The sequence below is a fragment of the Prosopis cineraria genome, unplaced genomic scaffold (genome assembly GCF_029017545.1).
Source record: "Prosopis cineraria cultivar Desert tree isolate PC_DT_omini unplaced genomic scaffold, ASM2901754v1 PC13, whole genome shotgun sequence".
NCBI classification, from domain to species: Eukaryota; Viridiplantae; Streptophyta; class Magnoliopsida; order Fabales; family Fabaceae; genus Prosopis; species Prosopis cineraria.
The window spans coordinates 19,951,076-19,963,372 of NW_026555344.1; positions in this window are offsets into that span (position 1 = coordinate 19,951,076).

The window sequence follows — 12,297 nt, forward strand, 5'->3', positions numbered from 1 at the left end:
TTTAATCTAAAAAATAAAAGATAAACACCTTTGGCAACACTATCCTCCCAGATTACCCATGTCGCTTTGCTTTAACACCTTCTGCAAAAGGAACTTCAAGTTCTTCTCAAGCTTCCATCCCTATATGCAATCTCATATAATTCAATACTCCAATTTCACAGGATAACAAGTTACATACCAAACTTGTTGATGAATCTAGCTAGCTATACCTGTCGTTTATTTTTCGTGAAAATATTATGTGTATTGTTTAATTATGAAGAGAGGGCTAAGTACCTGAGAAAGTTTCAATTTTAAACTATTATAGTGCTGAATTTTGTTTTAAGAGTACTAACAACTAGTTAGTACTCTAAAATGAAAATTGTGGCTTATTAGACAACTAAAAGAACTGTAAGTCAAAATATACTTAAATTTATTTTAATAGTAGGGATTTTTTATTAGGATCCCCAATATTTTTAATCAAGTAGTTCATGAGTAATGCATTGATGAGTTAGTAGTTAATTTATTATCTTGCACTTATGATGATTGATCCACTCATCACATGTCCCTTAACAATTTTTCACAGATTTGAGATTATGGATAAAGAATAGATGTCTGTGGTGTTAAAATTATACCAATTGAAAGCAGAAGGTGGGTGGAGTGATACAAGCTTCACAAACCTGCTTTCATATTTGCATGATGAAATGTTACCGAAGGACAACAAACTTCTAAGGCAGTTATATGATGCAAAGAAGATGTTGAAATCTATTAGCTTGAGCTATAAGAAGATACACGCTTGCCCTAACAATTGCATTTTATTCAGGAAAGAACACAAATCATTATCTGAGTGCCCTAAATGTTCAGCATCATATTATAAGGAGAATGGAAAGAGTCCAAAGAAGGTACTATGGTACTTTCCTTTAGTGCTGAGATTTAGGCGATTGTATGGAAGTGAAGTGGAATCGAGAAATTTGACTTGGCATAAGGATAGAAGAATTAAATATACAATGCTAAGACATCCTTCTGACTCTCCACAGTGGAAAAAGATTCATAATGAGTATCCTAACTTTGCAAAAGATAATAGGAACCTACATCTTGGGTTGTCTACTGACGGAATGAATCCATTTGAGCTTTAGAGTAGTAGCCACAGCACATGACCAGTGATTTTGATAAATTTAACCTACCTCCATGGTTATGTATGAAGCACAAGTATGTGATGTTGAGCTTGCTAATTTTAGGGCCGAAATAACCTATAAATGATATAGACATGTATTTGGCTCCTCTAGTTGAAGATTTAAAGATATTGTGGGAGACTGTTGTTGAGGTATATGATGGGTATAGGAAGAAAAGTTTTAATTTAAGAGCCTTATTGTTTGGTACAATTAATGACTTCCCAGCTTGTAGTAATTTGTCAGGGTATTGTGTCAAAGGAAAACTTGGGTGCCCTGTTTGTGAAGATAGAACATTTTCCATGAGGTTGGAACATAGTATGAAGAATGTCTATTTAGGACATCGCAAATGGTTACCTAAAGGGCATTATTACCAAAGATTAAGAAAATATTTCAATAGGAAACCAGAAGAAGAGGCGGAACCTCTAATATTATCCGGTGATGAGCTATTTGAAAAAGTTAAGGATTTGGATATTGAGTTTAAGAAACCTTTTGCAAAGCATGTTGGGATAGGCGGGTGGAAGATGAAGTTAATTTTCTTTGAACTACCTTATTGGAGGAAGTTAGACGTGAGGCATTTTATTAATTTGATGCACGTTGAGAAAAATGTATGTGATAGTATTATGGGTACATTACTCCACATTGCAGGAAAGACCAAAGATGGCATTAATGTAAGGTTAGACATGGTAGCTATGGGAATACGAGAAGACTTGGCACCAGAAGAGAGGGGAAGCCGTACATACCTTCGTCTGGCTACCTATACACTTTCTAAAAGAGAAAAACAAATTTTCTGTGAGTTTTTGGCTGGAGTTAAAGTTTCAAAAAGTTACTCTTCCAATATTAGAAATATTGTGTCTGTGAAGGATTTAAAGCTAAAAGGTTTAAAAACACATGACTACCATGTGTTGATGGAGACCTTTATTCCAATGGGCATACACTCAATTTTATCGGATAGGGTACGAGTTGCAATTACTAAACTATGCTTCTTCTTCAAGTCAATTTATAGTAAAGTGATTAACCCCACAAAGTTAGAAAGCTTACAACACCAAATTGTGAGGATATTATGTGAGTTTGAGATGTATTTTCCGCTCACATTCTTTGACATAATGATTCACTTGACTGTTCACCTAGTTAGGGAGGTTGAAAAGTGGGCCCTACTTATTTAAGGTGGATGTACCCTATTGAGCACACTATAAAAGTTCTAAAAGGGTATGTGAAAATTTGAAGTCGACCTGAAGGTTGTATTGCTGAAAGGCATATAAGTGAAGAGGCAATTGAATTTTGTCAGGAGTACTTAAAAGATGGAAAAAATGTTGGGCTTCCAGTGGACAGGCATGTGGGAAGGGAAGATGGGGAAGGGATAGCTAGAAAGAAATTAATTACTATTTCACAAAATTATTGGGAGCAAGCACACCTTTTTGTATTGCATAACTTGGATGAGATTCTTGAGTATATTAACAAGCACAATGCTAAACTTATGAAGGACAACCCTGGAAGAAATGACACTGCAATTGCAAAAAATTCATAACAAGCACTTCGGACATTGGTTGAAGGCGCACATTACAGCCATGTATAATGTTGAAAAAAATTCAGTACCAGAAAGGGGTTAGATGCTTATCTAGGGGCCCAAACATACAAGTCCTTTCCATACTAGTTATGTAATCAATGGCTTCACATTTTATACTAAAGAGCAGGATGAAAGAAGCACAATGCAAAATAATGGTGTAACTATGATTGGTGAAGCGATATATGTATCCAATAGTAAAGACAAAAATCTCATGTATGCAAGAATGTCATACTTCGGAGTTATTGAGCATATTTAGGAGTTAGACTATAGTAAGTTCAAGATTTTGGTTTTTGGTTGCAAATGGATTGATAATGAGAATGGTCTTCATACAAATGATAATTCAGGGTCCATACAAGTGAATTAAATATGTTGGGTTACAAGATCGAGCCTTTCATTTTTGCATCACAAGCTAGGCATGTGTTTTATGTCATTGATCCTATTTCACTGAGTTGGTTGATTGTGTTATTGTCAAATAAAGAATTCAAAGAGGCTATTAATCTGCTAGATACTACAGTTGAGGATGATCCATTTGAAGGGACAACACTTGAATGTAATGTCATCGAAGATGGCACCAATTATATTAAAAGTGATCACAAAGATAGTATCTGGATTTTAAAAAGAGGAAAAAAAATAAAAGAGAAGATTAAGAAATTAAACCAAGCTACTAAAATGAAAAAGGTTCAGAAGGAGATAAGGAAAAGAAAAAGACCAACTTAAACATGTGTTAGTTATTTGTGTTTCTATCAATTAATTTTATCTGTGACTTAGCTTGTATGCTTTAGTTATTTATGCTATTTGTGCTTCTATCAATTAATTTTATTTATGATTTAGCTTGTAAGATTTAGTTATTTATGCTATTTGTGTTTCTATCAATTAATTTTTTTATGACTTGTGTGATAGGTAAATGGCTCCGAAAATAGCTCAAAAGAGACGTAAAGTCACTTCTACTACCACTTTCCCTATTGACCCTACTCTTCCTACTACTGCCCTAGTTGACATGGCTCCCATTGCCACTGTTCTAGTTGACATGGCTCCCACAGCTACTACTCCAGTTTACATTGGTCCTGTTGACATTGAACATGCAAACTTGTTGAACAATCATCCTAGTGCCACCTCTAGTCTTGACAATGAGGGCCCTTCTTCTATTCCCAATAGCATGAATGATGAAGAGGCAGATCAAATGTTTAAAACAATCAAGAAAGGTCTAGTGATGATGGAGACGGTGTCTAGGAGGAGGTTGGCCAGACTTAAGTATTCCCTTGAATGGAATCCCAAGGGTCAACCAATAAAGGAGAACAAGTATAAATTTAGTAGTTACATCAGTGCAGTGACTCGATCACAGCTTAGCCTATTAGTTAATGACTGGCATAATGTTGATGAAGCAATGAGGGAGTCGATATGGGAACTGATTAAGGTAAAATTAAAATTCTTAATTAATTGATTGTATTTTTGAATAGTAGTATTTCATACAAATTATGCCTTGATTGTGTTATTGAACAGGCGACATTTCATATTGACACTACTCAAAAGAAATATGTCTTTCATTTGGTCGCTAAGGCACATCGACAGTTTTGATACTACATGGGACTGAAATATATCACATTGGTTGAAAGAATTAGTGGTGAGGTTCCTAAGCCACTGAGAGCAATTGTTAGAAAAGATCAATTGGATGCATTTGTTGCCAACCGTCTCAGCAATGAGTTCCAATCACTGAGCCAGTGAAACAGGGATTTAAGGGCTAAGAATAATAATATGCCCTAATTAGGATCCCGCGTAAGTTATTCAGGCATTGAGCAAGAACAGGTGTGTTTATATATATATATATATATATTAAATTTAATAGTTTTTATTATATTAAATAATATGTAAATCTTTTTTGTCATTAACTTATTATTGCATTGGTTCATTGCATAGCTCACGAGATTAGGCATGGGAGAGACTTTTGTTTTACATGCTAGGCTTTTCATTCTAGCTTGGATAGACAAAAATGGCATGATTACTTCTCCACATGTTCGACAACTTGCTGAAAAAGTTGTAAGTACAATCTTTAAATAGTTTAAATATTTTAATTTAATATTTCCTTACTTAATTTAATATATATATATATATATAGCTTTTACAGAGTGCCCTCTAGAGGAAGTCTCTAAAGGTGAGCTTTTAGAGAATGAAGATATCTTGGAGAAGGCATTGGGCATTAAAGATCACCCCGGTCGTGTTAGGGGTGTGGCATGGCTGTTACCAAAAAACAAATTGTAGGTGAAAAGAAGGCTCCAAAAAAGGATGTTAATGCTAAGCTTGAGGCATTGAAAGCACGAGTAGCATAGCAAGAATAATTTATTACAATAATAATGAAGACCCATGGACTTGGAAAGTCAACCTCGGAGCCTGTCCATACTCAAAAAGATAGCTGCACTGTGCTTCAACCTTCTCCTCGTCATCTCCCAGAGGTATTTAAATTATTTTACTTTCTTAATTGTAGTCCATAATTATTATTTCCTTATTTAACTTAGATTTCTTTTTATGTTCAGGGTGAGGCTGAGTGTTCGTTTGGGTCGATAGCCCAGGTAGACATAGAGTTGCCACGGGAAGAATGTACAATGTCCCAGGGCAACAAGTTCAAAATGAGCCCATGCCCAAGGGGTGGGTCAAAGGGCTGATTATCAAGCCTAATGATGCCACTTACAAGCTACTCAAACAAAATTATGAGTTAAAAATTATAGCAGACGCGATTGGCTCTTATATTGTATGGCCCAAGCATCTCATCTAGTTGGGAGCAAAAGAAACTCCACCATAGGTATGCCATTAATTTGCACTATCTTAATTCAAATTGAAGTTATAATCAATTAAAATTCAAATTCCAATAAATGATGTTAATTAGTACTTAGTCCAAGGGGAATGACACCCCCAGACAATAAGGTCAGCTATCAAAGATCGTGAAACAATCGACCTCCAAGCCAGCACCAGTGGATGTTGCTCCTCCTTTTACCAAAGATAAATTAAAATATACTAGTAAAGTATGTGCGATTGGCCGAGAACACGGTGGCATAGTTTGTATTGCCAAATGATGACATGTATCAAAAAGAGGTCAGTGAGCTTATTGATTTTGACATCGTCAATACCATCCTGATGCATAATGAGGTCGTCCATAGCCCAGTGAACATTTATATGAGGTACTTAATTACTCTTCCTATTCATATATCTAGATTATAGTTTTTATTCATATTTACTTCTGTTAATTTCTTCATTCTACTTGTATGATACCTTCATCATTCCTGGTAACTTGAGATCAAGGTTCATGTTTATCAATCCCCATGAGTTCCCAAGTTTTGAAGGCGGTCAAAAGGATAAGCATTTGCAACAATGATCTCAAACATTGACCACATACTTCAAGGAAAGACTGGCTTCAAAAGGGATATTATCTTTTATTCCTTATCTTAATGGGTTAGTTACTCGGTTTTTTAAAACCTTGATTGCATTTTATTGTCTTTCTCAAATTTTAATTATAACATACATCATCCAATTCTCCTAAGGGACACTGGATGCTCATTGTGATTGATCTAGCAAATCCTAAAGCTCCAAAGGTGTACTATTTAAATTTAGTTCCTTATGGTGGGGATCCAACTAATTGACCGAATATGATGGAGCTATTTAATAGGCAATTATATTTAGTAACTAATATTTTATTTGTTTCTAAAATTCTACATTTCTAACATGTTTGTCTTCCATATATTAGGGCTATTGTGCTATATCACATCGATGCAAATCTTCCAAACAAGAGATCATTCAAGGAATATAGGGATGCCATTGAATGGAATGTAATACAGGTATCCTTAAATTACTACCAATTAATCAATTATTTTCATTTTTTAATTTCAATAACATATATATTTATGATTTTCTTCATATAGTGTCCTCGACAAATCGACAACAATCATGATTGTGGCTACTGTGTGATAAGGTATGCTAAAGACATCATCATTCACGGGCAGCCTACAATCCCCCTCACGGTATCTATAATTTGTGTAATATATTTTTAATATTATAATGAATATTAATTGTCATCAACTAACTTCATTTTTATGTATGTTGCAGTACTATCAGATTGTGCTACACCTCATTTCGATAATACCCAAATTAATGAAGTTCACAAAGAGTGGAGTGAATATGCATATGAAAAGTGGATCACATCCAATATGAGGTGATAATATATAGTTTAGTTATTAAGGCTCGAAGTGGTCTAATGGGACAAGAAATGAGAATTGAGCACTTAGGGTGTAAGTTTTAAAAGAAAAAGCAATCTTTTACACTTGAGTGTCTAATTTTAGATTAGACCATCAGATTGGGTATAAACGTATTCCATTAGCTAGTACATGTTGTAAGCTTTATGTGGGTACTTAAATCACTCCAATCGGATGTCGAATGTGGAAATAAAACACTGTGAAAGTTCATCTTTTGAGCTATCCTATGACAGAAAAAATTACTATCATATATGCCACAGCACATAATGTGCCTACTATAAAGCATAACACTGATAGAAATAGAGTGCGTTCTCTTGTACCTCATGCCACGGCATATGTGGTATAAGCCGCAGCACATGGCCCTTTTTTAAGATTGAGATGTTATGTCTTGTTGAGTCTTATGGATGTGTTTGCACTTTTGCTAGCCCTTTTATTTGAATATATGTTTTAAGAAGTCAGGATCCCGTGATTTGAAAACAAATAAAGGGCTATTACTCTGATGTTATTGTTCTTGTATTGTGATTGTGTGATTGGGAATGGTAAAGTTTGAATTGAGTTGGGACATTATAGCTTTAGCTAGTGACTATCGGGTAAGTATCGTACAGCCTTGAGCTTCATTTTTACCTTATCTTCATTGAATTTGATTTGTTAAGAAATTGAATCAGGAAGTTTTAAGATATTGGAATCTAAAAGAAAGGCTTAAAAAGGGCCTTTAAATATAAAACTAAGGTTTTGTAACTAATCTAGAGTTGAATGATTGAATCTTAAGGATTTAGGCTCAAATTAGCTAAAAATGGTTAGGTTAAAATGGTGAAAATGGTGAATAAATAAGTTAGGTGGGTGTTATAGTCATTTGAACACCTATAAGGCTAGTGACTATAAAGAATGGATTATATGAATTCAAAGAGTGCTAATTAAACTATTTCAATTGTTTAAGGGATTTGGTTTAGCCAAATTAATACTTGTGTAAATGGTTGAAATTGATTGAGAGACCTTTCATTATGTAGATTGAGTATTCAAAGGTTTCTTGAGGAAGCTGGACTAACTTGAGAGGTTTAGTATGAACGATAACATTTGAAAATAAGGCTAAAAGGTAACTGGAATAACTCTTTTACTTATTCATTTATGAAATTATTTACAAGTATTTTGTATAACTTATGCATTATGATTTATGAACTAATAGAGTTGTAATATTGTGAAAGGAACATACAAGCGAGTGTGTGAGTTATGTATGAAATGAATGGGAAGTAACATGTGTATTGCATCTGTGAGTATACCACAAATTAAGGTAGGGGGTCATAGCCCAACTCTGTGTAAGGTTGGGAAGTCCTGAAGGTCTTAAGGGTAGAGCTTGACTCTATCAGGAAGGACCTAAGAGGTCTTAAAGGCTTAACTCTGCCAAAATGGACCTAGGATATTGATCTACGAGTATACCTTAGACTAAGGTAGGGGGCCGTGGCCCTACTCTATGTAAGTCTAGGAAGCCCTGATAGTCCAAGCATTGAGAAATGCTTCGCTAGGTGGGACTTAGGAGACCAACCATATACAAACAGGATACCTGGCCTAAGATAGAGGTATAGTGGGCCCTATTTTATATAAGGCTACAAGTCTTAGTTCGAGCATAGAGCCTACTTCGTGAGGAAGAATTGAGAGGGCATGAGCATAACTTTGATATTATGTGATTATTGTTTGATTATTGTGTACTTGAGAATGATAAAGTTTAGATTAAGTAAGAACTTCACACATGATTACTTTTATAATAGATAGTAGACATGAAAGAGGAGTATTTGATGTGAAATATGCAGTAAGGATACAAAGAAATATAGCTTAAAAATTAGAGAATTAGTGAGGAAGATTTTGCGAGGATGGAGGACATGATGAGGATAAAGGAGCAGGATATGAAGGGGTCATTTAGGGAAGGAGGCTAGTCAATGAGGATGAATTCCTATCAATTATGTCCTTGACCGCAAGATGTGATTGACATTGATGACCATAGATTCGACACCACCGTCACTATCCTTCTTCAACTAGGCAACTTGGAAGGCCTCCAAATCAAACACAACAAGGCCTTCAAATCAAACACAACAGCATCTGATTCTCGTTAGTCCTTTCCTCAATCCTTTGTCATTAACATTAGTGATATTCTCTAAGTACTCCTCTTCTTTTTGCTCACATTCACTCATTCATTATTCAGAGCAAGCTCAACAGAGAGAGAAGATGAGATTGTTAAGTTAACATAGGCCTACCATTTAAGAATAAACAACATTTGTTAGATTAGATGGAGGATTCTTGATACTATGTTTTAAATAATTGATGATTTATTTTGCACCATCTGATAGTATAGACTACTTAGTATTCCTTAAAAAATAGCCCATGGCTAAATTTGAACCTTTATCATTTTGTTTTTTGAGTTTTCTTTTTATTTTTTCAAGAAAAAAATTATTTACTTAGATCTTCATCACAATTAAGAGATGTATGAATCACACGACTTAGAAATTCATCCAAGTAAAAATATACTAGTTCAAACCATAACATCTTTAACTGATAGTCACAAAGATTAATCGACCCTATGGCATGGATAACATGGCATTAATGGCAATGAAGTTTGAGGAGGCAAGCATGAGCATGGTGGTATGAAAGGAGCCCAAGGCAAGAAACAAGGAGCCCAACACTTCCAATTCAACATGCTTAAAGACCCATCACAACATATTAGAGATCCAATGACAAGAGCCCGAACTAAAACCATAAAGCAAGCCTTGTTCAGTCTTGTACAAGAAGTCTAAGAGCTTGAAGAGCATTGAGGTACTCCTCTCAAGCCCAAAGGAGAGCATCTATGCATGTATAATGTGCTTAAGATCTAAATCCATAAAGAGTCAAGCCCAAGAGGTGTAAATCCTAGCCCAATGCAAGGAAAACTATAAGTGGAGTCTCCTCTAAGCAAGGAGGTATTAAACCCTAGCAAAGAGGTCAAGTGAGCCTTAGTGCTTTGTAATGCAGTTTGTGTGAGAAACTGACATGATTAAGAGCGTGATCAACTCTTATGGTGTCTTCAAAGCTTGAGGTTCCTAGAAGTAAGTGCTCTAAAGGATCTTTTTCTTGATCATTATCCCATTGTTTATTTTTTTTTTCTTTCTTTATTTTTTGTCATAAATTTGATCCCTTTCTTTTGTTCTTGTGTTTTTCTTATGTTTTAAGGTTTTGTCCCTAAACTAGCATAATTCTTCTTTCACGTCCTTTATCAAATTGTCATCAGAGTTTTGGTTGCTAGTTTGCTAGTTGTGGTTCAAATTCTTGTCCTTTCTTCTTATTAATTTTCGTTACTTTCATCTTCTTTTTCATCTTGAGTTATTTCTATGACCATTATCATATATCTCATCTACTTCTATCCATTTGTTTTTCTCTTCTTCATGTTTGTGATTTTCATCTTATGAGTTTTTTAATTTTATTAGCCTAGAAAAGAATACCTGAAAATTCATACAAAAAAAAGTGTTAGTGTGTTAGGAAAAAAAGAGAAAAAAATATGAAAATTCAAAAAATATATATATACAAAATATATATATATATTGTTGTGAGTTGTTATTATTGAAAAAGACTATTCTTGAACTCCAAGTCACTAAAAGGTTGCCTAAAGATAAAATATCAACTTGGGTAGTAAGAAAATCTTCTACTTTGGTCACTTTTCTATTTTAATTTTTGGTAGCACTTTTCAAATTATCTACTCTCCTATTTTGCTATTTGTATTACTTTCCTATTGTATTTGGTTTCTTATTTTTGTTTTTGAGTATTAACTTTTTGACTTTCTTTTTTTCTTTCCTATTTTTGTTTCTCATGTGTGATTTTTTCTTTTGCAAGCTTGATTTTATTTAAAAATTTTGCTTTCCTATTTGTTCAAAATTTCAAAAATTTGCAAAAAAAAATCCTCTTTTCATTATGCTTGTTTTCTAGTTTCCTTAATTTAGAAGATATTCACTTGATTGTTTTTTAGCTTCTTGATTTATGTTTGGTTTCACCATTAGATTCTATCCACAAGCTTAATGAGTGATAAAAGGCAAGTGTGTTTTTCATCATTAAAAAAGCCATTTTTTAGTGAAAACACGAGTGACTTTATTTGTCTTGAGAGTAAACACGTGAATTTGTGTGTGTAAGGATCCTTTTTATCTTATATGGTTTCTATTATTTTTGAGAACATGAATAACAAGGATGAATTCCCTAATGTTGATATGAACTTTGTTTTAAAACTTATTAAAACACCGTTATAGTAGTTTCGTTTGAAACTTAATCATAGGTTCCATAAGGAGGATAAGGATGAGCCAAAGTGAAGAAGCGTGAGACCACTAATAATGATAAGGATTATAAAGAGCCCCCTTCTCTTAAGGGAAAGAAATCCTCAAAGTATGATGTTGACCTACCAAATCAGAAAGTAAAGTATCCTTCATTTAAGCATAGCAACAATCCAGAAAAATACCTTAATTGAGAAATGAAGATGGACCAAGTCTTCATGACTCTTAATTTGTCTGAGTTAAGGAAGATAAAAACTACTTCTTTGAATTTCACTAACTATGATATTTATTGGTGGCAAGATTTACAGTACAAAAGAAGCCAACTTGAGAAAAAGCCCATTAAAATGTAGGAGAAGCTTAAAAGATACATGAGAAAGGCTTATGTCCCTAACTACTACTACACAGAGCTGAATAGAAAATTAAGAATGTTTTCTTATGGATCTATGATTGTAGAGGAGTATGTACACGAGTTAAATATCTTGAAGTTTCATGCAAACATTCTAGAGAATGAACATGAAGCAATGTAAAGAATTATGGATGGCTCGAGGCCAGAGTTGAGAGATAAGTTTAACTAGTATACTTTTGTAGATAAGGAAGAGCTCATACATAAAGCTATAAATTTGGAGTAGAGAAATAACAACAAACATTCCAAGTTCTCTTGGAAAGACTCTAAGGCAACTTTTAAATAGAAGGATTCCAAAGTCGAAGATACATCCAAGGCCAAGGAAGAAATGAAGACCAAGTATGAGGGTAAAACTTCTAACCTTAAGCCTTCTTCTTATTCTCCTATTAAGTTTTTCAAGTACAATGGCATGGGTCATATGGCAAGAGATTGTAGCAATAAAAGAGCTATAATCTTAAGAGATAATGGCAGCTATGATAGTATACATGAAAGTGATAAAAGATAATGCTAATAATGTTGATGATAATTCTACTTCTCATGAATCAAATGATGGGCTTGAATGCAAAGGCTTTGTTGACTTTATCTTAGTGGCAAGAAGAGCTCTCAATATTCAACCAAAGGAGGATGATGAAAATGACCAACATGAGCATATTTTTTACACTAG